The 23,897-nt window shown below is 37.9% G+C and overlaps 1 protein-coding gene across 1 annotated transcript in view; it reads left to right on the forward strand.

Annotated features, from left to right (window-relative positions):
* The window catches only part of LOC137759789 (ELKS/Rab6-interacting/CAST family member 1-like), a 101,770-nt gene extending 83,809 nt beyond the window's left edge, over positions 1-17,961 (forward strand). The window contains 3 exon segments of the mRNA XM_068536397.1: positions 2,572-2,670; positions 15,641-15,767; positions 16,541-17,961. The gene's annotated coding sequence lies outside the window, so the exon portion shown is untranslated.
* The last annotated feature ends 5,936 nt before the right edge of the window (positions 17,962-23,897 follow it).

Below are 23,897 nucleotides of genomic sequence, written 5' to 3' on the forward strand. Positions count from 1 at the left end.
AAATATTAACTCACTTAATCCTCATAATGGCAACCCTATAGGTACGTAATATTCACCTTTTTTGGGGGAAACTGAGGCCCAGAGAGGTTGAATAGCTTGCCTAATGCCACACAGTAAGTAGGTGGCAAAAACCCAGGACTAAAACCAGACCGTCTAGACTTTCATCACTTTGCTGTGTCACCTTATTATAAGTTGTGGTTAGGGAAAGGACTAAACTGACAAGACTCTGAACTAGAGAAGGGAGAAATGAGAAAATGGGTGATCCTAGAAACTAGAGAGGATTTAGGCTCAGAAATTTCTGGTGATGAGACCCGGAAGAACAAGAACTTGGTTGGAATATTAACTTGGGGTAGTATCTGAATCCATTGAGAAATGGTCTTGTTTTCTTTAAAATTTAGAAAGGCCAGTTGGATGAAGATGAATGAAAAAAAAAGTAGAAAGGAAAAGAGGAAGGTGCCTTAAGTGAGACATAACCTCTTCCCTCTAAGTACTGGGGTGGGCATCCTGTGGGAAAGGATGGAGCTCTCTCTACCAGGTTTGTCACCAGGATGAACAAGGAGAAACATGGCAACCACTGTACTGGTTTTGATGATCCCTCAAAACCAAGGCTTCAGTTTCTGAGAACGACCTACAGTAGCGTACCTACCATGTGTCAGACATGCCACCAAGTGTGTTTCCAGTCACACATTTTAATTGGAGAAATAGTTCCTATGAGGTACGCAGTAGTTTCCTATGGCTGCTGTAACAAATTACGACAAATGTGCTTGCTTAAAACAAAACACACTTATTTTCTTATGGTTCTGGAAGAGAGAGGTCCAAAACCAGTTTCCCTGGGCTGGAACGAGGAGTTGACAAGGCCGTCCATCCTCCTTCTAGAGGCTCCAAGGGAGAATCTGTTTCCTTGCCAGCATTCCTTGACTTCTGGCCACATCAATCCAACCCCAACTTCATCATCACATTCTCTTTGGAGTAAAAACTCCCTCTGCCTCTCTCTTATGAGAATACCAGTGGTTACATTTGGGTCCATCCAGGTAGTCCAGGAGAATCTCCCCATCTCAAAACCCTTACTTTCATCCCACTGGCAAAGTCCCTTCTGCCACTTAAGGTGACATTCACAGGTTCTGGGGATTAGAATGTGGACATTTGGGGGCAATGGTATTATTCAGTCTACTACAAGGTAGATACTATTATCTTTCTCAGATGCAGGAAATGAACTTGAGGGAAGCAATTTGTCTCAGGTCTACAATTTCCAGAGTAGAGATTTAAATTCTGCCAGTGAGACTTTAGGACACACTCTAAACAACTTTAATCTGTGTCCTTAACTACAGCATAATCCTTGGTGAAGAGTCACACTTGGGTATCAAGACCCAATTGAATACAACACTATGTACTGTCTCACCTTTCACTTTATTTGCCTGCTGTATTCATAAGTCTTGCCCAGAGCACAAGAGTTCAGAAAATTGTTATGCAGGTTTAGTAAGAGAACGCATTTACTGTTTGATGTGCGTGGAGTAATGGAAGGTTTTTTAAAATAGAATATGCCACCAAGTAGTGTTATCACCATTTTACACATTTAAACAACCAGACAACAACAACGAAAAGCTACAGATGCAAAGGTGTCAGGGACATGTCTAAAGGTTAACTGCCAGGAAAAGGGCTGGAACCAGATGCCAGATGCCCAGGCCTGAATTCATCCTGTCCAGTCCTGATTAAGCACCTGTTCAGACGGCTTGTGGCTCATCACCCAACACCTGAGTCTGTATAGCCCAGCTTCAAGACGGAAATTAGCCGAGGGATCACAGATACTGTGCTAATCACTCATTCGTAATCTGCTAGCCCCATCCTTTGTGGGACAGAAGTGGGCACTTCTAAAATCCTTTTCTGCTTGAGAAAGAGCAGAGCAGCCTTTGCTCCTCTGGCTGTGGCCTACTGTGCTTTGCAAAGGTGATTTGGCAAGTGCAGCTGCAAACCCATCTCCAATATCACACATCTATGGAAAATTCCAGTCAGGTTTTAGACCCAGTCACAGTACATTTTCCTGAGGATCAGTAATGATTTGCTGAGGATCAGTAATGCTCTCCGTATGCTGGCTGACAAGGCCATGACCTCTGTGCTTACTATACTCCCTTTGTCAGCTCCGCTCTGACACAGTTGTCCGCGGGATTCCTTAGGAATATTGGAGGTATTTAGGCACAATTTCAGGGGCCGCTCTTGCCTGTGTCCTCTCATTTCTTAATCAACATTTCCCAGTTGAGACTATAAATAATTCAACTTGGGTGGGTTATCAGAGGCATTCTTCCCTACTCTACTGCATTTGAATCTCTGTGCTCTTCAAGTTTCACATACGTGGCATCACATATTTCCCATCATCGCTGTTTTCAGCAGTCAGGGCTACACAGGTCATTGGCAAGTTCATTAGCCTTTCCATTTCTTTCCCTCTTGACTCTTTAAGAGTGATTTGCTAAAGACTGTCCGCTTCGATGTTTTACAAGGCTCAGTGGTACAGAGGCAATATTGGAATTCTGCCCTGGAGAAATAGACATTCTGTTAATTGTTCTCCTCCTCTTATAGAACAGGAAAGAGATGCATCTATCACACAGTTACTCAAGGTTTCTCTACTTGCATTGCCAAGGATCTTCATAAGACTGGTAATACATTTTCTGTTGGAAGGTAAGTTGCATTCCATAAAATTAAATCCACACCATATGAGAACTTTAGTCTAACCTCTCATCTATTGATTCATGAGGTTTGACTCACTGAGATTTTCCCTCCTCATACTATTGTGAAGAAAAGGAATTGTTGGCCAAATCCATGGTCAAATATTTATATTTTGTTTCCCAGTTTGTCAGTTATCTTTATGTTTGGGTTGCCTTTTGCCGTGCAGAATTCTTTAATTTTTATGAAGTCAAATCAACTCGCCTTTTTCTTTATGATATCTCAGTTTCATGTTCTGCTTAGGGACAGACTTCCTCATAACAAGAGTATGATTTCTCATCCTATCTTACATTCTTCTAGGTATTTGTTTCTTGCAATGGAATATTACCCAATGTATGCTACACATGCAGTCCTCGCTCTGAACAGTTTGCCCATGCATGAATTTCAGTTACCATGATTTAGTTAAATAATCCCAGGACCACAACAAAACCATCAAATTTCAGTTACTGCCATATTAACTGTGAGGAAGGGCATAAAGTACAAACTTCACAGCTAGTTCTTAACTCCACAAATCACCCGGGATATGACAGATGTGTATCATGGTCAGTGAACAATCAGGTCCCTTCTTTCAAAGTCTGTAGGTGATTGGTCACTGTGCATGATATTCAGTTCACATACAGACAGCAAGGTCCATGTATTGCTTAGAATTGAACCGTTTAATCTTCAAGTATTTTGGAATTTTCCAGCTTTGTTTTTGTTCTTGACTTCCAGTTTGACCTCGCTGCAGTCTGAGAACAGACTTTATATGATTTCTGACATTTTAAATTTGTTAGAGTGTGTTTTATGGCCTAGAATGTGGTTTGTCTTCGTGTGTACTTCATGTGAGCTTGAGACAATGTGTATTCTGCTGTTGTTGAAGTAGTCTGTAGATGTTTATTATATCCATTTGGTCGATGGTGTTGCTGAATTCAGCTATGTCTGTACTGATTTTCTCCCTGATGGATTTGTCCATTTATGATAAAGCGGTGTAGAAATCTCCAGCTATGATAGTGGATTTCTCTCTTTCTCCTTGCAGTTCTATCAGTTGTTGTCTCACGAATTTTGATGCTTTGTTGTTAGGCACATAAACATGAAGAATTGTTATGTCTTCTTGGAGAATTGACCCCTTTATCATTATGGAATGTCCCCCTCTTTGTCTGATAATTTTCTTTGCTCTGAACTCTGCTTTGTCTGAGATTGATACAGCTTCTCAAACTTTCTTTTAATTAGTGTTAGCATGATGTAGCTTTCCCCAACCCTTTACTTTTAAGCTATATGTGCCTTCATATTTAAAGTAGATTTCTTATATTTGGATCTTGTTTATTGATCCTCTGTGACCATCTCTGTCTTTTAACTGGCGTATTTATACCATTGGTATTTAAAATGATTATTGATATCATTGGATTAATACCTACCATATTTGTTACTGTTTCATATTTATTGCCAGTGTTCTTTGTTCCTTTTTTACATTCCACTCTTTTTCTGCCATTTCTCGGTTTAATCAAGCATTTTATATGATTCACTTTTCTCTTCCTTGAAAATCCAGACACGATGCACTGGTGAAATTCACTGCAGTACATAGTCCTTTAGAGATGTGGCGTTATAGAAGCATTGCATAGTCTTATGATTAGGTCTCAGTCTTATAATGAGCATGTGCTCCTCAGCTATGAATGTCACAAGTGCCTCTCAGTATTTTCCCTCACCTTAGGTGAAACACAATGGCCGGCAGGGGTCACGGTAGGATATTTCCCTTCCCCCAGGTCAGTTAGGCTCTGACAAAACCCCATACATTAGGCCTCTGGTAAAACAGTTTCTCCTGAGGGCAGGCCTTATGAAGAACAGCAGAATGCTCTGGTGTATTTCAAAATTGCTCCTTTCACCCTCCCCCTGCCAGAATTCCAAGGGGATTTTCCTTTGACCTTCACCTGGTAGTCACAACCTGGTAGAGCTCAAGAGACAAAAGTCGCAAAAGGATAGGGGCTTCCCTGGAGTTTTTACCTCACAGACTTTTCCACACAAGCCTCCAGCAATCCTTCAAATATAGTTCAGGTTTTCCTACCTCACCATTGCTTTCCACAGAGATTTCTGCTCTTGGGTTTCTGTTCCGGTAAGTTGTTACTCTCTGTATCTGCCATCTGCCTCTCCAATTTTGGGCACGGTGATTTTTCCTGTGACCTCACTTCTCTAATGAATCTAAGAAGAATTGTTGATTTTTCAGTGTGTCCAGATATTTACCTGTTAGGACAGAGTGGCAACTTCCAAGCTCCTTCCTTGCTGGACTCAAAACTAGAAGTCTCATAAGTTTTTTACAGTGGAATAAAACATGTTAATTTTCAATACTTCTAATGTTTTAGGTTGCACTGTATTAACTAAATACAAGATTTACTAATTTTTTTAAGTCTATCTATAACTTTATATATAACAAACAAGAAAGTTTCTGGTGTTTTTGTCAGAAAGATTTTAAGGTCATAGAACAATAATATTTTCCCCATCAATCACTGAGATCAACTTTGCACAGTTCAGCTTCTATGATCATTTTTATAGCTCCACAGTGAAGACAGCCTGTACTTTATTTACCCTATATTTTATTTCTCACATATACATGGGTTCCTACTCTGCTTTAATAATCTACTGATGTACTGTTACAGCGTATTAGATTCTTTTAAACTGCTGAAATTTGGAGTGTGTTTTGATATTGGATATGGACATTTCTTTCCTCATTCCAACTTTATCCTACTTGAAAAAATCTGCTTTATGGTGATAAATCCCTCTTGATCATAATGACTTTTTAAAAATATGTTGCTGGAATCTATTTGCTAATATTACTTAGAACTTAAGATCTTCAAAGAAATGTGCTTCGTTACTTTTTGGGTAAATTTTCCATATCTGATTTTTGTATTTAGGACTCTTCTAATTTTTTGATACATTGGAAAATAACTGATGTCTTTCTAAGGTGTATATCTTTGATTATATTTTCTAATTTCATAAAGCTACTTGTATTCTCTACTCAAAACAGGAGTAAATAATGGCTGCATATAACTAATCAATAATCAGCCATTTTGTCCAGATTTTCAAATGTGTTGGTGTAAAGCTACCATAGTATTCTTTCGTAATTAAAAAAAAAAAATTCTCTCTGTGTTATAGCTAGTCCCACCTCGATCATATTTGCCAAATATTGCTTATTTTATTGGTCTTTCTAAAGAACAAGCTTTTGGTTTTATTTGCCAAGTTTACTGCTTTTCTTCTCTATTTTTGACTTTTCTCTTGATTAATTTTGTCCTTCCACTCTTTTGGATTTACCTTGTTCTTTTTCTACGTCTACTGTCCAATACCTGTAGCTTCAAGAGCCATTTTCAACAACTCAACCAGCTCTGCCAGCTGTGTCACGCCCACTTCATCATATGCCATTAGAACTTAATCTCATACACTGGGTGAAGACTCAGCAGCCTTATTTTGCTTTCAAAATTGTTCTATGGCCTTGGATCCTTCTTCTTCTCCTAAATTACCACTATCATCAGGGAAAATTCTAGTGGGCCTAGAATTCTAGGCTTGCCTTTCCTCCAGTTTCATAATAAAAGAAAAAAACATTTCCACCCTTTTTTTGATGTTGATCGAAAATTTAGCAGCACTTCTTTGCCCTGTATTCAAATCCCGAAATATAAGCAAGCCTTCATGCACACAGGCTCACTGAAATGTCATAATTTTAAACTATGTATGACCTTGAACAGTGACCTTTCCAAATACTCCACACTCTTCCTAGGTGTTCAGAGTTTTTCATTCCTACGTCTTTTACACATGGTCGATTTGTGTCGTAAGTTCTTCCTCCCTCCCACTTCTGAGTATATATCCAAAGGAAACATCATCATTTTTGAAGAGATATCTGTACTCCCACATTCACTGTAGCATTATTCACAAGAGCCAAGGTATGGAAACAACCTAAGTGTCCATAGTAGATTAATGGATAAAGGTAATATGGTATATATATATACAATGGAATATTATTCAACCTTAAAAAAGAAGAAAATCCTGTCATTTAAGTCAACATGGATAAAACTGGAGGACACTATGCTAAGTGAAATAAGACAAAGACAAATAGTGCATGATGTCACTTATATGTGGACTCTCAAAAAACAAGGAAATAAATCAACTCTTCCCTCCCTGGACATTTTCCTCAGCAGAGTCTAGCAGCCTCTACTATGAGTCTTATCTTTTTTTTTTATTGTTTGTACCAGATCACAACCCCAGGGAACCTATGTATTTACCAATGTATATCTAGATTATAGTTTACCATTGTTCTTTTTCTTTGTAATTCATTCCTTCCACTTCTGACATCAGAACCTCCTTTTTCCTTTGGAGGAGTCCTTGTGATTCAGGTAGGCTGTGTGTCTCCTCCCTAGGCTGTGTGACTTGGGGTTGGCTAGACACAGTGTTTTATATATACTCTATATGTCCTAAGTACTTATTTCTCTGTTTTCCATCATTTTCCCTCCAAATTTTAGTGTAGTTATTTTTTAACTGACATTTGTAATCCTTTCTTTTGTTTGACTAAGGTACTGTTCATCTGAGTGCTTAATTTCAGCTTTTTTAATTCTAGAAGTTTCTTTTGGTTGCATTTCACAAATACTTTTTGCTTAAATTGTATATGTTGTCCTTTTTTTAATACATTAATCAGAATTTTAAATAATAGTTTCATTGATATATAATTTACTTTCCATATTATTTAAAGTGTACAATTTAATGTCTTATGCATCTACCACCACCATCAATTTTAGAACTTTCATCCACCCCCCCAAAAGAAAAAGAATCTATTATAAGTCACTCACTCCCCCATATCTCCAAACCCTAGGCAGCCACTAATATCCTTTGTCTCTACAGATTTGTCTAGACTGGACATTGCATACAAATGGAATCATACGATTACTTAGCATGTTTTCAAAGTTCATGCATGTTGTAGCATGTATCAGTACTTGATTTCTTTTTATGGCTGAATAATAGTCCATGGTGTGGATATTACTATGTTTTATTTATCCATTCACAGTAAATGGCCATTTGGGTTACTTCCACTTTGGGGCTCGTATGAATAATGCTGCTGTGGTTGGGTTTACGTGCAAGTTTTGTATGCAGGTCTAGATTTGTTTTTTAAATTAACAGACTATTTCGGAGCAGTTTCTGGTTTACAGAAAAATTAAGCAGAAAGGACAGAGTTCTCATACTTCCTTACCTCTCACCCTAGTTTCCCCTATTATTAACATCTTACATTAGCGTAATACATTTGTTATAGTTAATGAACCAATATTGATACATTATTACTAACTAATGTCCATGCTTTACTTTAGACCTCACTCTTTGTTTTGTACATTTTATGATTTTTGACAAACGTGCAATAACCTGTATCCACCATTACAGAACCATACACAGGAGTTTCTCTGCCTTTACAATTCCGGGCTTCACCCATCCTTTTCTCCCTCCCCACAACCTCTGGCAACCACTGATCTTTTGACTGTCTCCACACTTTTGCCTTTTCCTAAATTTCATACAGCAATCATATAATATGCATGTAGCCTTTGCAGATTGGCTTTTTTTCCCTTAGCAATATGCATTTAAGCTTCTTCCATGTCTTTTCATGGCTTCATAGCCTTTTCTTTTTAGCGCTGAATGCTATTCCTTTGTACGGATATACCATAGTTTGTTTATCCATTCACCTATTGAAAAACACCTTGGTTGATTTCAAGTTTTGGCAATTATGAAAGAAACTGTTATAAACATCCATGTGCAGGTTTTTATGGGGACATAACTTTTCAGTTCCTATGGGTAAATACCAAAGAGCATGATTACTAGATCACTGTATGGTAAAAGTATGTTTAGTTCTGTAAGAAACTGCCAAGTATCCTGCTAGCAACACATGAGAATTCCAGTTGTTCTGCATCGTCAACAACTTTGGGATTTCAGTATTTGGATTTTAGCCATTTGAATAGGTGTGTAGTGGTATCTCACTGTTGTTCTAATTGAAAATTCCCTGATGACATGGAATGTGTAGCATCTTTTCATATGCTTATTTGCCATGTGTCTGTTTTCTTTGTTTAATCATAGTTGTTTCGTTTTGTTTTTTAACCGCCTACTAACTCTTGTCCTCCTGTGTCTATTTACATTGTCCTTTTTTTTTTTTTTTTTGAGCTTTTAATCATTTAGTCTTTTTCCTGGTATGTCCAATTATTTTTTATATTAAAATTGGGCTTAACTTATTTTAGGAAACTATTAAGATACCGCCACATTCTGGATGCTGTTATCGTTCTCTTGAAAAGATTTCCTTTTGCTCATGGCAGACAGTTCCTATAGGGACTGGAAACCTTAGTCCATTCTCAGTTTGAGCTCATTCAAAGCTGTTTTTCAGTCTGTGTGAAGGTTGCTCTATTTCTGTCTTGTCCTTCCTCTACGGGTGTTGCCCTTTGGGATTACCATGTGAAAGTTTGGATTCTCCCTATTCCCAACTACTCTTGTATTTGTTAGGCTTTAAATGTAATGGTTCCCCCAGCCCTGTGAGACTAAGGATACGTGTAGCCTGTCATTCCATTAGTTGTTGCTTTTAGCTTGAGCTCTTGCCGTTTGGCTTCTGTGGTTAGTCTTTTGAACTCCTTGGCTTTTCAGTTCCTAGGCTGTATGAGTTGAATCAGCAAATGCCCCAAGGAGAAAAGCTGCACCAAATGTCAAGCTCGCGTCTGCGTTTCCCTTCTCTCCAGAACTTGGCCCGCATGTCTCGGTGTCTCGCGAACATTCGGATGCCGGCGAACACATGTTTTCTTACTTTATCCAGGTTTTCTAAAATTTCTTTAGACTTCACCTGATCTTACGTTATTACTGAACTATCATCTCAATTATCCCTAGGAAGAAAATTTACAATTTTATGTTTTATTTTTTTATTTTCTATATTAACTCAGTTTCTGTGAGACCTTTTACCTGATTGTTCAGTCTAGTTCCTGTGTTACCAGTAAGATGGAGATAGGTGGAGGCTAAGAATATTGGGGGGAAAATCACTGATGAATGATAATGTCTCGTTCTTTTTGTTTTTCCTCTCATTTACTCTGGCAGCCTACATTTGCCCTTCTTGATTTGACCCAGTTGCCCAAATAAGCAACCCACTCTGGCAAAGACCTGACTTTACTCTCATAAATGTCTGCATGTTAGGATTAGCTAGATGATGAACACCATGCCGAAGTTCTTTGTGTGACCAGTCAGAATGGCCATCATCAAAAAATCTATAAACAGTGCTGGAGTGGGTGTGGAGAAAAGGGAACTCTCTTGCACTGTTGGTGGGAATGTACACTGATACAGCCACTATGGAGTACAGTATGGAGGTTCCTTAAAAAACGAAAAATAGAACTACCGTACGACCCAGCAATCCCACTACTGGGCATATACCCTAAAAAAACCATAATTCGAAAAGAGACATGTACCACCACGTTCATTGCAGCACTATTTACAATCGCCAGGGCATGGAAGCAACCTAAGTGTCCATCGACAGATGAATGATAAAGAAGATGTGGCACATATATACAATGGAATATTCCTCAGCCATAAAAAGAAATGAAATTGAGTTACTTCCAGTGAGGTGGATGGACCTAGAGTCTGTCATACAGAGTGAAGTAAGTCAGAAAGAGAAAAACAAATACCGTATGCTAACACATACATATGGAACCTAAATAAAAAAAAAAAAAAAATTGTTCTGAAGAACCTAGGGGCAGGACAGGAATAAAGATGCAGACGTAGAGAATGGACTTGAGGAGATGGGGAGGTGGAAGGGTAAGCTAGGATGAAGTGACAGAGTGGCTTGGACATATATACACTACCAAATATAAAACAGATACTAGTGGGAAGCAGCCACATAGCACAGGGAGATCAGCTCGGTGCTTTGTGACCACCCAGAGGGGTGTGGGAGGGAGATGCAAGAGGGAGGAGATATGGGGATATATGTATATGTATAGCTGATTCACTTTGTTATAAAGCAGAAACCAAGTCACCATTGTAAAGCAATTATACTCCAATAAAGATGTCTAAAAAAATGTTAGAGAGTAAAAAAATTCAAAAGAATTGGCCACACTCCTCCAACAGATTCTCTAACATTTAGCAGAAGAGAATTCACACTGAATCTGGTTTATGAGTAAAAGACAAGTCAACTTTAAAGTGGATCACAGATGACAACATTTCTTTTCCATGTGCCTGCTTTGGAGCCATATTTCTGCTGACCACTCAAGAACTTCCTCTTGAGTATTCTGTGATATATTAGAACCAGGAATAAGGGATGTTAGTGCTGGAAGGGTCAGCCGGTGGTCTGCCATTTAATTCACATATCCTTTCTGCACCAGACTCTTTTAAGATCATTGAGTTAGCCTAAGAATTTTGAAGCTGTGGAATTCAAGACAGTACATTACAATCTGCCAATATTACTATTCTCCTGCTCTGACATTCTCCACTGATGGACAGATGAAGGAGAAGGAAGGGCAGTCACCAGTAACTGAGAGTAAATGAAACTGGAATATTATAATTCAGTATCATTTGAGTGACTGAATTGGCTGGCAGAGTGTTCTCCAGTTAAGGGTGAGGAAAGATTAATTCTGCACATGACACCATTACTGTATTTATACAAGTCTACTGGGACAGTTGTTTGCCTTGAATTGTTTTCTTCATTCATTTCGGTCAGACAGTTGTGTTGACTGATTTTCCTTTCTGATGTATGAAATGGCTGTTTGACTGAATTTACCATTTAATTTCCACTAATGCACTGTAACAACAATACATTAGTCAAATTGGATTGGCAGGTATGAAAATGTTTACCCCAGAACTAGACAGAAATATAATATTGCCTTCTACAGAAATGTAAGTCATATGCCCTGGATTTGGGGGAAATGTTCCAATTTTAACTATTTTGCCACTTTTCAAACATGTAGGGTCACTGATCCCATAGTAAAAATAAGAAGATCTGTGAAGTCCAGATAAAAATAGTTTTGTGTCACTCTGACAATCACATAACACAAAAGAAAAAACTATTATGAGATAAATTTTACTGAGTTTCATACTTATCAAGAGGTGTTTCTCTGTAAACTTCTGAGTCTTATTCTACAAGTTCTTTAGGAACAAACATTTCAAATATATTCATAGAAAACCCTCTTTATTTATAATTTCATTCTTCCAATGTTTATAGTTACTATGACAGGCCATTTCTCCATGTCCCATCCCATGATTCTCTGCTCCCATTGAACATTTGGAAATTGGTGGCATGAGCAGGAAAGTAAAGCAGTTTTTGAGATTACTGAATAATGTTGATGTTATAAAGACTGCTTTCTTCCACAGTTGACAAACTTATTATGGTACCGATGGTTGGATACTACTCTTAGAGATGAAAAAGGTCTTAAGGAATCTTCCATATTCCATTCACCAATCTGTGTTCTTGTTCAAAGCAAAATTAATTCCTTTCAAAATTAACATATTAGCTTAATAATAATTTTTAATCTTAAAATAATCTATCTGAGAGAATGGGAATTTTTGGTAGGAAAAAGTGACAGAAGATGGGACAAGAAGAGAATTCATAGAAAGACAAAACAGAATTTTTTAAATGGTGGGTACGAACTTCTGTTTCCAACTATATCAGTTTACCTTAGGAAAACATACTAGAAAGGCCAGATAAATCATAAGCAACATTTGACTGTGAGCGTTAGAAAGCTACTGAGGTAGCCATGACCTAGAAGAGTAAAATAGAGAAAGAAACTCACTGAAGTGAGAACAATATTCTGCACATGCTTTTCTAGCCCAGTCATTTAGAAACTACTGATGAAGAGCAAAAGTCTGAGAAACCAAATGTGACTCCTAAGAGGTAGAAAAGCCAGTAGATCTTAGGACAATGTCATAGGACTAAGGAACCAGAGTTGGAATTGAGAAATAACAAGGCAGCTAGAATTTTAAGGACCAAAATCACAGAGAGAGTAAAGATTCAGAGAACTGAGCTGGATTCAGCAACAGTGTTCCCTTGCAGTATTTTCCATGTATAATAGGTAGACAAGGCAAGATGCTAAGAAGTCAAACAAAAGCTAACTAACTGAAGTCAAAGCAAAGACTTAGTTGGCTCATAACGCTGAAGAGACAAAACTGGGGTTCAGAACCTATGAAAGATTTCTGGCCCAATGGAAAACTAATGATATGAATTAGGACATTGAAAGTCTCTACATATGTGTGTGTGTGTGTGTGTGTCTGTGTGTTAGGAAGGTTGATGCAACATCTACATTGAACCTTATAAAGAAGGAAAATGAGTATGAAGTTGGTCCAGTGACTGAGGTGATCTTCCCCTCTGCTCCCTACCTAAGAATAGGAAATTCTCTCCTCAAGAAAATACAGTTGACCCCTTGAACAATGTAGGGGTTAGAGACGCTGACTCCCTGTGCAGTCAAAAATCCACATATAACTTTATGGTCGGCCCTTCTTATCTGTGGTTCTGAATCTGAGGATTCAACCAACCACAGATCATGTAGTACTGTATTACCTATGGGAAAAAAATCCATGTATAAGTGGATCTGTGCAGTTCAAACCCAGGTTGTTCAAAGGGCAACTGTAATGTCATTCAGATTCTCTACAACTTGTCATATCCCAAGTCTGGTATTCATTCACTGAAGAACCACCAAGACTACCAAGAAAAGGAGAATTAGAATAAAAAACAAAACAGAATCAGAATCATAGATGACCTAAACATTAAAGTTCATACATATTTTGGTAAATGTTATCAAGTTCAAGAAAATAGATGACAAGGTGGAGAATTTAACTTGACAACTAGAAACTACAAACTGATTGAAGTTGAACTGATAGAATTAAAAATTATACGAAATTTAAAACTCGGTAGTGGATTGGACACAGGTAAAGAGAGGTAAGTGAACTGGAAGATAGAGTAGTAAAAATATTAAGACTAAAGCATGGGAAACGAAAAGAATAAAAAGTACACAAAAGCGCATTTGAGACATATGGGCCACAGTAAACATTTTTATCATATGTGTAAACTGGAGTCCAAAGAAAAAAGGAGAGAGAGATTGGGATGAAAACAATATTTCAGAAATAACAGCTGAGAGTTCTCTAAAACTAAAAAGAATATATGGAGCCATACATTCAATAAGCACTAAAAAAATGCAACAAGAATGAATACAAAGAAAACCACACCTAAGATCACCACAGTACAATTCATGAATAACAAAGAAAAACATGACATCTTAAAAGCAGCCCCAGGAAAAAGAGAGAGATTCCTTTCAAAGGAACAACAGGATTAAGGTTACAGCTTACTTCTCAACAAAACTGACTGGATACTAGAAAATAATGGAATAACATTTTTCAGTGCTAAAGAAAAGAGCTGCCCATTGGGAATTCTAGAGGCAGAGAAAATGTTGTTTGGAAGGAAAGATGAAATAAGGAAATTTGCAGACAAACAAAATTTAGAAAATACGTTCTCATCAGAACCAACTGAATTAAATTATAAAGGGAGACCCGCAGGCAGAAGGAAGGTTATCACACATGAAAATAAGGACTTTATAAAGAATTATGTATAACAGAAAGGATAAATAAGTGGATAAACCTAAATAAAATCTAACTGCACAAAAGAGTAATAATAAAATATATCAAAAATTAGAATGCATTAAAAACAAATGGAAGAGGAAAAAAGTAGTCAAAGAAATTTAAGATCTCAGTATTGCTTGAGAAGCAGTAGAAGAGCTAATAAGTCATGGTACATGTGTAACTGCTACTTATGTAAAAATAACAAGCTAATACAAGGGAAAATGGAATTTGAAGAAATCTAAAAGGAAGAAAGAAGAGCAAAAGGAACATAACAAGGTGGGACAAATAGTAAACAAGGAGTAAACGGTCTATAAGAAAATACATTAACTGTAAATACTCCAATTAAAGGACAAGGATTATTGAAACAAACAAAAAACCTAATTCTATGCCACTTACAAGAGACAAGAGTCAGACTGAAAATTAAAGGATTCAAAAATTATGTCATAACAACAATAAATACAATTGAAAATTTTTTAATGTTAACACAGATTTGAAAGCAAAAATTATCACTGGCGATAAGGCAGGATAATAAAAACCCACTGTTACTTTACAAGGAATATATTATAAATCTAAACCTCAATGCAATATATGAAGGGAAATTCCAAAAAACTAAGTCAAAATAGAAAAATCTAAATTACCTAGATCAGTAACATAGAACCACAACAATAAATCAGCAGATTATAGAAGATCTGAATACCATCATTAAAAACTCTGGCCTAAATTTACATAAAACCCTGCACCAACAATGATGGAATATATATATTACGCAGAAATTTTTAGGTGCACGTGGCACATTTATAAAACTGACTATATGCTGGTTATAAAACAAGACTCCGAATAAGCAAGAATTTAAAAAATATATAACCAATATTTTACCAAATAGTTGGCTATTAAAAACATACTTCTGATCATTATGTAGGTCAAAGATAAAGTCGTAATGGGAATTAGAATTTTATTAATTGAATGATAATGAAAATATGCCATAACAAAACCTGTGGGTCGCAAATAAAGCTGTGGTCACAGAGGAGTTTATGTATTCAAATTATATTCTCTAAATGTAAAAGGGAAAGGAATAAAGCAACTAGAAGATAACCTATCACCCTGAGGTAGGCAGCTCCTGAACTGTAGCTGGTGGGGAAGGCAGGGCAGAACTTCAGGAGGCCAGCTGAGAGCACAGTGAACACCATGTCAGGAGCAGTGTCCAAGAAAGAGCATTTAATGTACAAAGGGATGACTAAAATATATTTAAGAGCTAGCACCCTGACTCCTCTTAAGGATGACTTACGTTGCTGGGGAAAAAATAAGAAGTGCTCGATGTAGAAGGTGAATAACTTTATAATTCCCGGGAGAATCTTCATACCAGGACCGCAGAATGAAGAACTTGGAGTTCCCGTGGCTAATCCAGCCGAGGGAAAAGGAGAAACACAGACGGGAGAGAAAATAAAGGGAACACTTGGTGCAATTTGGTGCTGCTGCAGGCCCAAGTCCAGGTATGTGCTCTCTAGCTCCACATCTTAAATAAAAGCCACCATGTTCCTCAGTCTTTCAGGTACTTAGAATTTCTCTTTAGAACCTGAAAATGGGGTCAGGTTTCCTGTCTGCATTGCTACTGTACAAAATAGAGGCAGGATGTTTGAAATAGTTCTCCATCTGGCAGAGGAGGCCTTGAAGCTGTGAGCCACTCACTGTGAACCAGCAGGATGTGAAGGATTCTTGAGCAGATCTGAAGCTACTGGGAGGCCTTTCAGGAGTTAAATCCCATAGTAAATACTGTACCTTCAATGGCCCCTTCTCCCTCTCTGTCCAGTCTTCCTCCACTCGCGTGGGGGCCCAAAGGGGTTAAATGAGCACTCTTTGACTTGTACTTGGTGGTCCCAGAACTTGACTTGGGCTTGGAGACTTCCATGAAAAGTCTGCCTTCCATCTACTACTGGCTTGCGTTTCTTGGTCTCTCTGCTCCAGGCTAATCCCTTCAACCTGCTTTTTCCATTTCTGCCAATACTCCCCCTCTCCAGACCTTCCTAATGCTCTACTGGGGCGGGAGGAGGCTTACTGAGGGCAATGTGTATTTCTAGAGGGAGAGGTGACCACATGACTTCACAGTGCTCGTCCCCTTGATTATTCAGTTTCTGTCTGGATTAGTCGTGGGTGTTTGTGCACCCCAGCCTCACCCCCAGGAGGCTTTAGAACACTGTCCTTATCTCAGCACTGAGCCTCTCTCTAGCCTCCTTCCCTCTCTCTCCTTACCCACCTTTACCCACAGACTCGCAGGCTTTCTGGACCTCTGAGGAACATAAGCACTTCACAGAACCTCTGCTACAGAACCAAACATATTGAAATGACTCTTTACGAAGATACTGAAACAACAGAAAAAGAAGACATGACGATTGTTTCTCCTGAGGGTTCAGTTACCTAGGGGGCCTTTAGCAAACTTTGATCGATACATCTGACCCTTCCTTCCTTGGCAATAGTTGATCACACTGTGAGGAAAACAAGTTAGAGAATGGAAAAATAATATTTGGATTTCAACGAAATAATAAAAATGCAGGGAGTATCTTTGACTTTTGCAAGGTGAGAAGAGAGTTTACATTTTGATTATTTGATGGCAGGAATCTCTTTTAACACAGGGCCAGTCTGCATGATGCATTTAAAAATCAACCTTTTCAAATATAGCCATAACCCCCACAAGATTTCTTGATTCCTCTGGGGTCAGATAAACCATCACATTTCACAGTGGTGCCCTGTACATGAAAGTGATAAACATAATCTGGAAGCACAGCAGTGGCTAAAAATATGGAGCTGGCAGCCATTCGCTGAAATGATTTTTTGCTTTTAATTCATTGCATAAAATGCTCATGTCCAAATTCAGGCAGGTGGATCTTACCAACCATCAAGAGCTTCAACCCTGCTAACAGTTAAGTATGCACTTTTAAACCCTACTTTGACTGCTCCAGAAACTTACTGGGTTTCTTTAATGCCTCTGTTACTATTTCCTTTGTGTCATTTTGTTTTTCTTTCAAAACATAGCTGTGTGACCTTGGGGAAGTTATATTATTTCCTTGAGACTTGGTTGCCTTCTCTGTGAATATCTGGGTATAATTTTAGTATTGCCCAATAGAATTTTCAGTGATAATGAAAATATTCTATATCTGTACCATGCAATGCAGTACTCAATAGCTACATGGAGCTAATAAACATCTTTGAAATATGGCAAATGCAACTGAGGAACTGAATTTTTAATCTTATTTTTAAATTTGTTTAAATATAAATAATGCCACGTGGCTAGCATCTGTTGACAGTACAGATCTACATAATATTTTAAGGACACTCTCCACTCAAAAACTCTACCATTCATTAACTCAGCCTAAATATTTTTGCCCTCGGACAAACAGAAAATAATTTATGCTTCCCTTGAAATTATCTGTGAAGACCTTTATCAGTTTGGGGTCCTTCTATTCTTAAAATTGACTTTGCTTTATGAAACTTTAATAATGTTGGAGTTTCCTGCCCTTGGTACCACCTTTGTGATGATGGGAAATATTGTGGATGATCAAGGACCATTTCAAGAGATTATGGAGAGAAACCTCCTCCTGGATTTAATTTCATTATGAGGATGTCAAAATGCTAAATTACTTAAAATAAAACCCATACCATTTTTATGCTAAGTTATATTCTACATGTAGCTGGACAAATGTTAAAAATATTTTTAAAGAACTGCACATCTATTTTTGAAGCTGATTTGGCTGTTCAAGGCTTGCTAGCACTTTATCCATCTCAGTACTATTTCACTTCGTAAACAAATGCAGTTGCCATAATTGCTGCATATGTGTCTGTGTGTGTTCCCTTCTAGGTGATATGTTTTTGAAGTTGGAAACTATACTTATATCACAGCCCCTATGTAGAGCACAATATCCATTGCTAATTCAGATTGTGTTTTAAGATATGAGACAAAATTTAAGACTTTTATTATAGTCATAAACATCTAGCAAACCAACCAGAAAATAAAAGCTAATTTTCAATTGGTTGGCCAAGAACAAAAAAGAGAGGAATACCTAGTGCAAAACCATATCTCTAATAACTACTGTTGGATTTAGAGCACACACATGCTAATAAACTTACTTTAAAATAACTTCTTATCAAAGATTTGAGGTTGGACCTGAAAAATTATATCAGAAGTGAAAGTAATCATGTGGTCTGACCAGCCTGGATCACACAAAGTAAGTGTATACTATATATAAAATAGATAAAACTACGAGGTCCTACTGTATAGCGCAGGCAACTATATTCAATACCTTGTAATAACCTGTAATGGAAAAGGATCTGAAAAAGAAATACATATATCTGAATCACTTGGCTGTACACCTGAAACACAACATTGTCAGTCAACTATACTTCAAGTAAAACAAAACAAAACAAAGTAAGTGTAAAGGGAAGTATAGTTTTATAAATTCACCTCTGATATCCAATGGACCAACTGAAAGACAACAGAAACTACCACTTTCTAGGAGACAGGACACGGCCAGTAAACTAGGCCGTTACCCTCGGTAACGGTCATACCTGCCAAAAAATATACAGACTAGCCTGCATTCATGAATACATAGGAATTCTTCATTTATCTGGCAATGAGGTATTGTATGTTAGGAGAAGTTTTTTTTAAATGGCAAATTTAAGAGGAGTTATTTTAACCTTCACTCGGTAATTTTTTTCTAAAATTAAGAAATGTATCCACTGGTGTATCTAATATTTCCTTGATAACTCGGGGTCATCAGTTCAATCAACATTTGCATGAATAATGCGAATGGAAACAAGACAGGCATGCTTACTGAGACTGAAAATGACATAGCACTGGCTGGAATAACTGATGAGACAGCAAGAAAAAAGCAAAAATGAAAACAAACCGTGATCAAGAAACAATCAGTCAAGTTCTGACTTTCTGTACGTAGTTTCAAAAAGCGATACCACAAATCCCAGCGAGAGACTCCAGCATCATTAGCTGTCTTTCTCCTTTGTTTCCACCTTCCTTTCCTTTTCCTTCTACCCTAGATTGTTCCAGGAAGTGTTTATAGTTGCTCGCAAGACAAATTCTAATACTTGCTTTCTCTCACGCAAACTTCACCATATGTCCATGTGATAAAACAGTGTGGAGGTAAAAGACAATTCATCACAGGGACATCTCCTATGAAAAGAAAATTAGAAACTAGCTTCTAAACATGCAGAGAGAAGGGCGTGGTGTCAGGCACTAATTTCCTTGCGAATTCCTCTCCCTTTCTAATAGACGTTATTTACCCAGATCCCTTTTTATTGGTGTCCTATTCCAGACTGCTCCACTCCGCCCATCCTCATCCTGTAAAATACATTCACACTCTTTTGTGACCCTACTTATTTGCCCATTAGATAATCAATCAGAGAACTGTCGGAATTAAATAGAGAAATTAAAACACTGGAGTCACTTGGAGGGTTTAAGCGGCTCCACCAGAAAACACTGGGCATGGATTTAAAGAGGCTGCACGGGACTTGCGCTTGTCCGAGTTCTTTCTCAAGAAGTATCTGAAATAAGCCTAAATTCAGAGTTAATCAGATTGGCCTGCTTTCTCAGGTGGACTGGAATTCATTGCTCTTTCCCCTCAACTCCCTGATGTCAGTGGCACTTTCTGGAGATGAGGTGGACTTCTCTGCCTACTGCAGAAGCTCAGTTCCCCCCGGGCCCACTCCCTGTCTGAAATCCCACACTTGAGGCCAGATGCCAGCCTTCCCAGAACATTCGTGGTCTCCTTTCAGTTTTTGAACTGCTCAGATTGAGTCCCTGTAGACTCTTTCTCAGCTTGAAAACCTCATCTTCAACCCCTTTCCCTGACCTCGATGGTTACCTTCCTACTTTAGGCCTCAGGTGCTTTAGCTATAAAATGATATATTTGCCCTTAATTCTAAAGTCTTCTTTCTAAAGCTCTACAATGTGGTGGCTCCTTGAAAATGTTTCTCTTGCTGGTTTGAATTCTGTAGAGAATTAAAACCACAGCTACTCTAAAAGACAGTAAGTTACGTTGGATAAGGAAAGTGTGCTTTTGTAGTTAGAGTAACAGGGATGGAAGACGACTTAGTATGTTTTAAGATACTCCTAATCCATTCTCATGAGAGTCAGGGGAAGAAGGGGAAGAGAGTTAATAAAATACCAAACGATTGTGACAAATTAAGTTCACCAAGATGTAGCTGATCAGTTACTACTTGAATAAGCCACACATATCCAATTCAAGTTTTCCTTTATTTTTCTGAGAAGGGATCCCAGTGAACTGAGTCCCATGTTCAGTAACTCCACGTTCAGTGGCTTAGTCTTTAAAAACTCTTATGTTGCTGGAAGAAGAAATATTGCCCATCAGTCCTAATTGATGTTTAGCTATCACACACATTTGAAGTAAATTTATTACTTTGCCTGATCTCAGTGTAATACATTCCAAAGGGGCAAAGAGCACACGAAAATTTATGGAGTCTCCATCTTCTACACTAAAGTGTGCAATAAATTACATATTATTTGGCTGTGAAATTCACAAGCCATAGGAACCACACCATTAGCAATGTATACAGTGGTCAACAGCAGGTAATGATAATGATATAAAACAAAATAGACTGTGTATGTTGGCACTGCTGCCAATAAAGCAATCATTAAATGCATTCATACGCATCTACGTACGCTAGGTAAGCTCTTTGAGGGCTATTGCTGTGAATTCGACATACCTGTCAGGATATTATAGCCCAGTTTCTATGGCCTGTGTTCAAAGACGCTGAGAAAGGGTTCCTGTGGGTAAATTCAGACCTTTTCTCAATATAGAATTTGGTCAACATGCATTCTGAACAGCAAAATTTCACACTGCTTTCAATTTTCCTACACTAATTGCCACCTCAACAAATGCAGGATTAAGTACAATGGATTTTAAGAAGTTAGGAAGGAAAGATGGAAGAAGAGAAGGAAGGTAGAAAAAAGGTGGGTATGGAGTACTTCAACATTTATGTAAAGAGTGGACCTAAAACTAACCTGAGGTTACCCTCAACTATTAGCATATGCTATAGAAACTTAAATGAAAAAAGTTTAAAAACCTGCAAGGGAAACTCAAAGAGTCTTTGTTTTTTTTACTTTACTGCATATACACGTCCATCTTAAATAGTCTATATGCTTATATCCAATAAGAGAGCATTGTTTTGCAAGGCTATTTGGGTTCTATCAGCACGTAAAGGTCGGACAACTCAACTTGAGCAGAGTTAGCCTTCAGGTGAATAATTGCTTCTTTCAGGTTGTGAGCATTTGAATTTTCCAGGAATGTTTCCCAAAAAATTAAAACTAAAAGAGTCCTAGGACAGCGTCCTTTAGAAGTTTTATAGTATCAAGGTTTTTGGAGGAAGAGTATCCTTGTCGATTATCAACACAATGATTCCAAGCAGGTCAATTTATGCTGAGAATATTACATAACGGAACCCACTTCACCTCCAGTATACTGACAATGATCTTCCTTACTTCAACCTTGTGCTTCTTAGTAAAGTTGAAAATACTGAGCCAAGAACAGACAGTGACAATGCCAGAGACCCGGATGTACCTGTAGGTGCCTTCAGACAAAATCAGCCACCCAGGCTAAAGTCCTGGTTTAAAACATCCCAACATCAATGAATCTCAAAAACCGTATGCTGAGCAAGTGAAGCCAGATCAAAAGGGCACCTACTGTAGTATTCAACTGACATGAAATTCTAAACTGGGCAAAATTCATCTCGAAAGATAAAAAACAGATCAGTGGTTGCCTTGGGGTGGGAGATGGGGATACTTTTGCAAAAGCCTAGGAGGAAACTTTCTCGGGTTTTAGAATTGTTATCTATCTTTATGGGGGTGGTAGTTACACAAATGTATACATTAATTAACAGTCACTGAACCGTTAGCTAAAAATGTCTGCATTTTGTTGTATGCAAATGATACCTTAGTAAGGTTGACTACAAAATGAACCCAAAACAAAACAAAGCAGAAGAAAAACCTCTCAAGACCTCAAAGGAAATACACTGTTTTCTTCCAGGGTACCAGATTGGAAATAAGGCATTGGTCTGCTCTACCCTCAGATTATCCCTAGGATTATGTAGTCTATTTTAAAGCACTAGAGTCCCCTATCAGAAAAACTCACCCCATGTTTACTTACTTTGATTTCTTCTCTGCCTCTTCTCCCAACACAGTGAAGTCATTTACGGAAGAAAACCCAGCTTTTTCCAACTTTGCATCATCACATATTCTTTCCAAAGCTATTATTTATGGAATAAAATTTGGCTACACTTTGTAAAAATCTAGCTTTTTGAGCCTTACAAATCTTAACGGGTAACCTACTGCCTCCATTGGAATTTGGGGAAAAAATTATTTTGCAAATGAATAGCTGAGATTTGACATTTTTGTTTTTTTGTGATTTTCTCTTCCCCTAAGAGAGAGGTGAGTAGGCATGAGAAACACATACATAAAGAAAAAAAAATTACCTTGCTGCCTTTGCATGGTTATAATTTATAGGAGGCCCTCTTCAACAATAATCTATCATCAGAATCAATAAAATATAATCTCCATGAAGGCCAGGCCAGGATATTTGTCTCTTTTTCAGCAGATTGCAATACAAACCACATTCGTGGATACGCTTCGTGATGATCTTTGTAATACTGTAACGGTTGACCATTTCCTCATGCCTTTTCACCTTAACGTAAACCTGCTTTTTCACTAATGACCTCACATTTCCTTCTCTATCACTTGGTTGTCGGCCTCTTTTCCAACTCCAACTCCAACTCGCATTTCACTCTGGAACCAAAGGAAGACTCACACCTTCCTGCTTTTTAGTGATACCTCAAGGTCATTACCGTATTGTGATCACCCTGAAGAATAGCCAGACAGTTGTTATTTCAGAGCCATCTGACAGTGTGTAGCTCTAAAAATTAACTAAGGACCGCATTTGTCAAAAATATCCTCGTTTCAGATTTTGGTAATACAGCAACAGTAATTCCGAAGTCATTTATGACAATCAGCGTGGGAAGCACCCTCCTTCGGGAAGATCCTTTGCCATACAATACTCTTTCCCTGTCAGGTAATAAGGAAGCATGGCCGTGCAAAGTAACCCTTTGTGGAAAGAAATACTTGGCTTCAAGAAGGCTTGAAGTTCATACGTTTTTCTTGAATTAGATTCCCCATTAATTACTTTAGCCACAAAGAGGTAATTATCAGAATTATGTAAGCGATTAAGGAGCTGCTACTCCACATTCTTTCAGCTTGTTGACCTTTCTCACCTTATTTCATGTGGCTATCTGAAACATCCGTGATTTCCATGTCTGTCTTTCTTTTGTTTTTTTAACAGATTTGTGTGTGTGTGTCCCCCCATGATGAAAACTTCATTAAAATAAAATCTCATGAATAGACTCTTAAGAAGCAGAGTCTACTTGAAGTCCTGGGAAACGTGAAAGCACTAATATTCATGGACAACTCTACACTCTGAAAGTTACTGCAAATTTTGTTGATCTCTGTTTTGTCTAGGAGTTTTTCAGATTTTCTACCATGATCATTTGTTAGTTTTATCATTACATAATAAAGGCATTACATCATACAATCTTTTGTTATCCATTGC

Source organism: Eschrichtius robustus, chromosome 2 (genome assembly GCF_028021215.1).
Source record: "Eschrichtius robustus isolate mEscRob2 chromosome 2, mEscRob2.pri, whole genome shotgun sequence".
NCBI lineage: Eukaryota > Metazoa > Chordata > Mammalia > Artiodactyla > Eschrichtiidae > Eschrichtius > Eschrichtius robustus.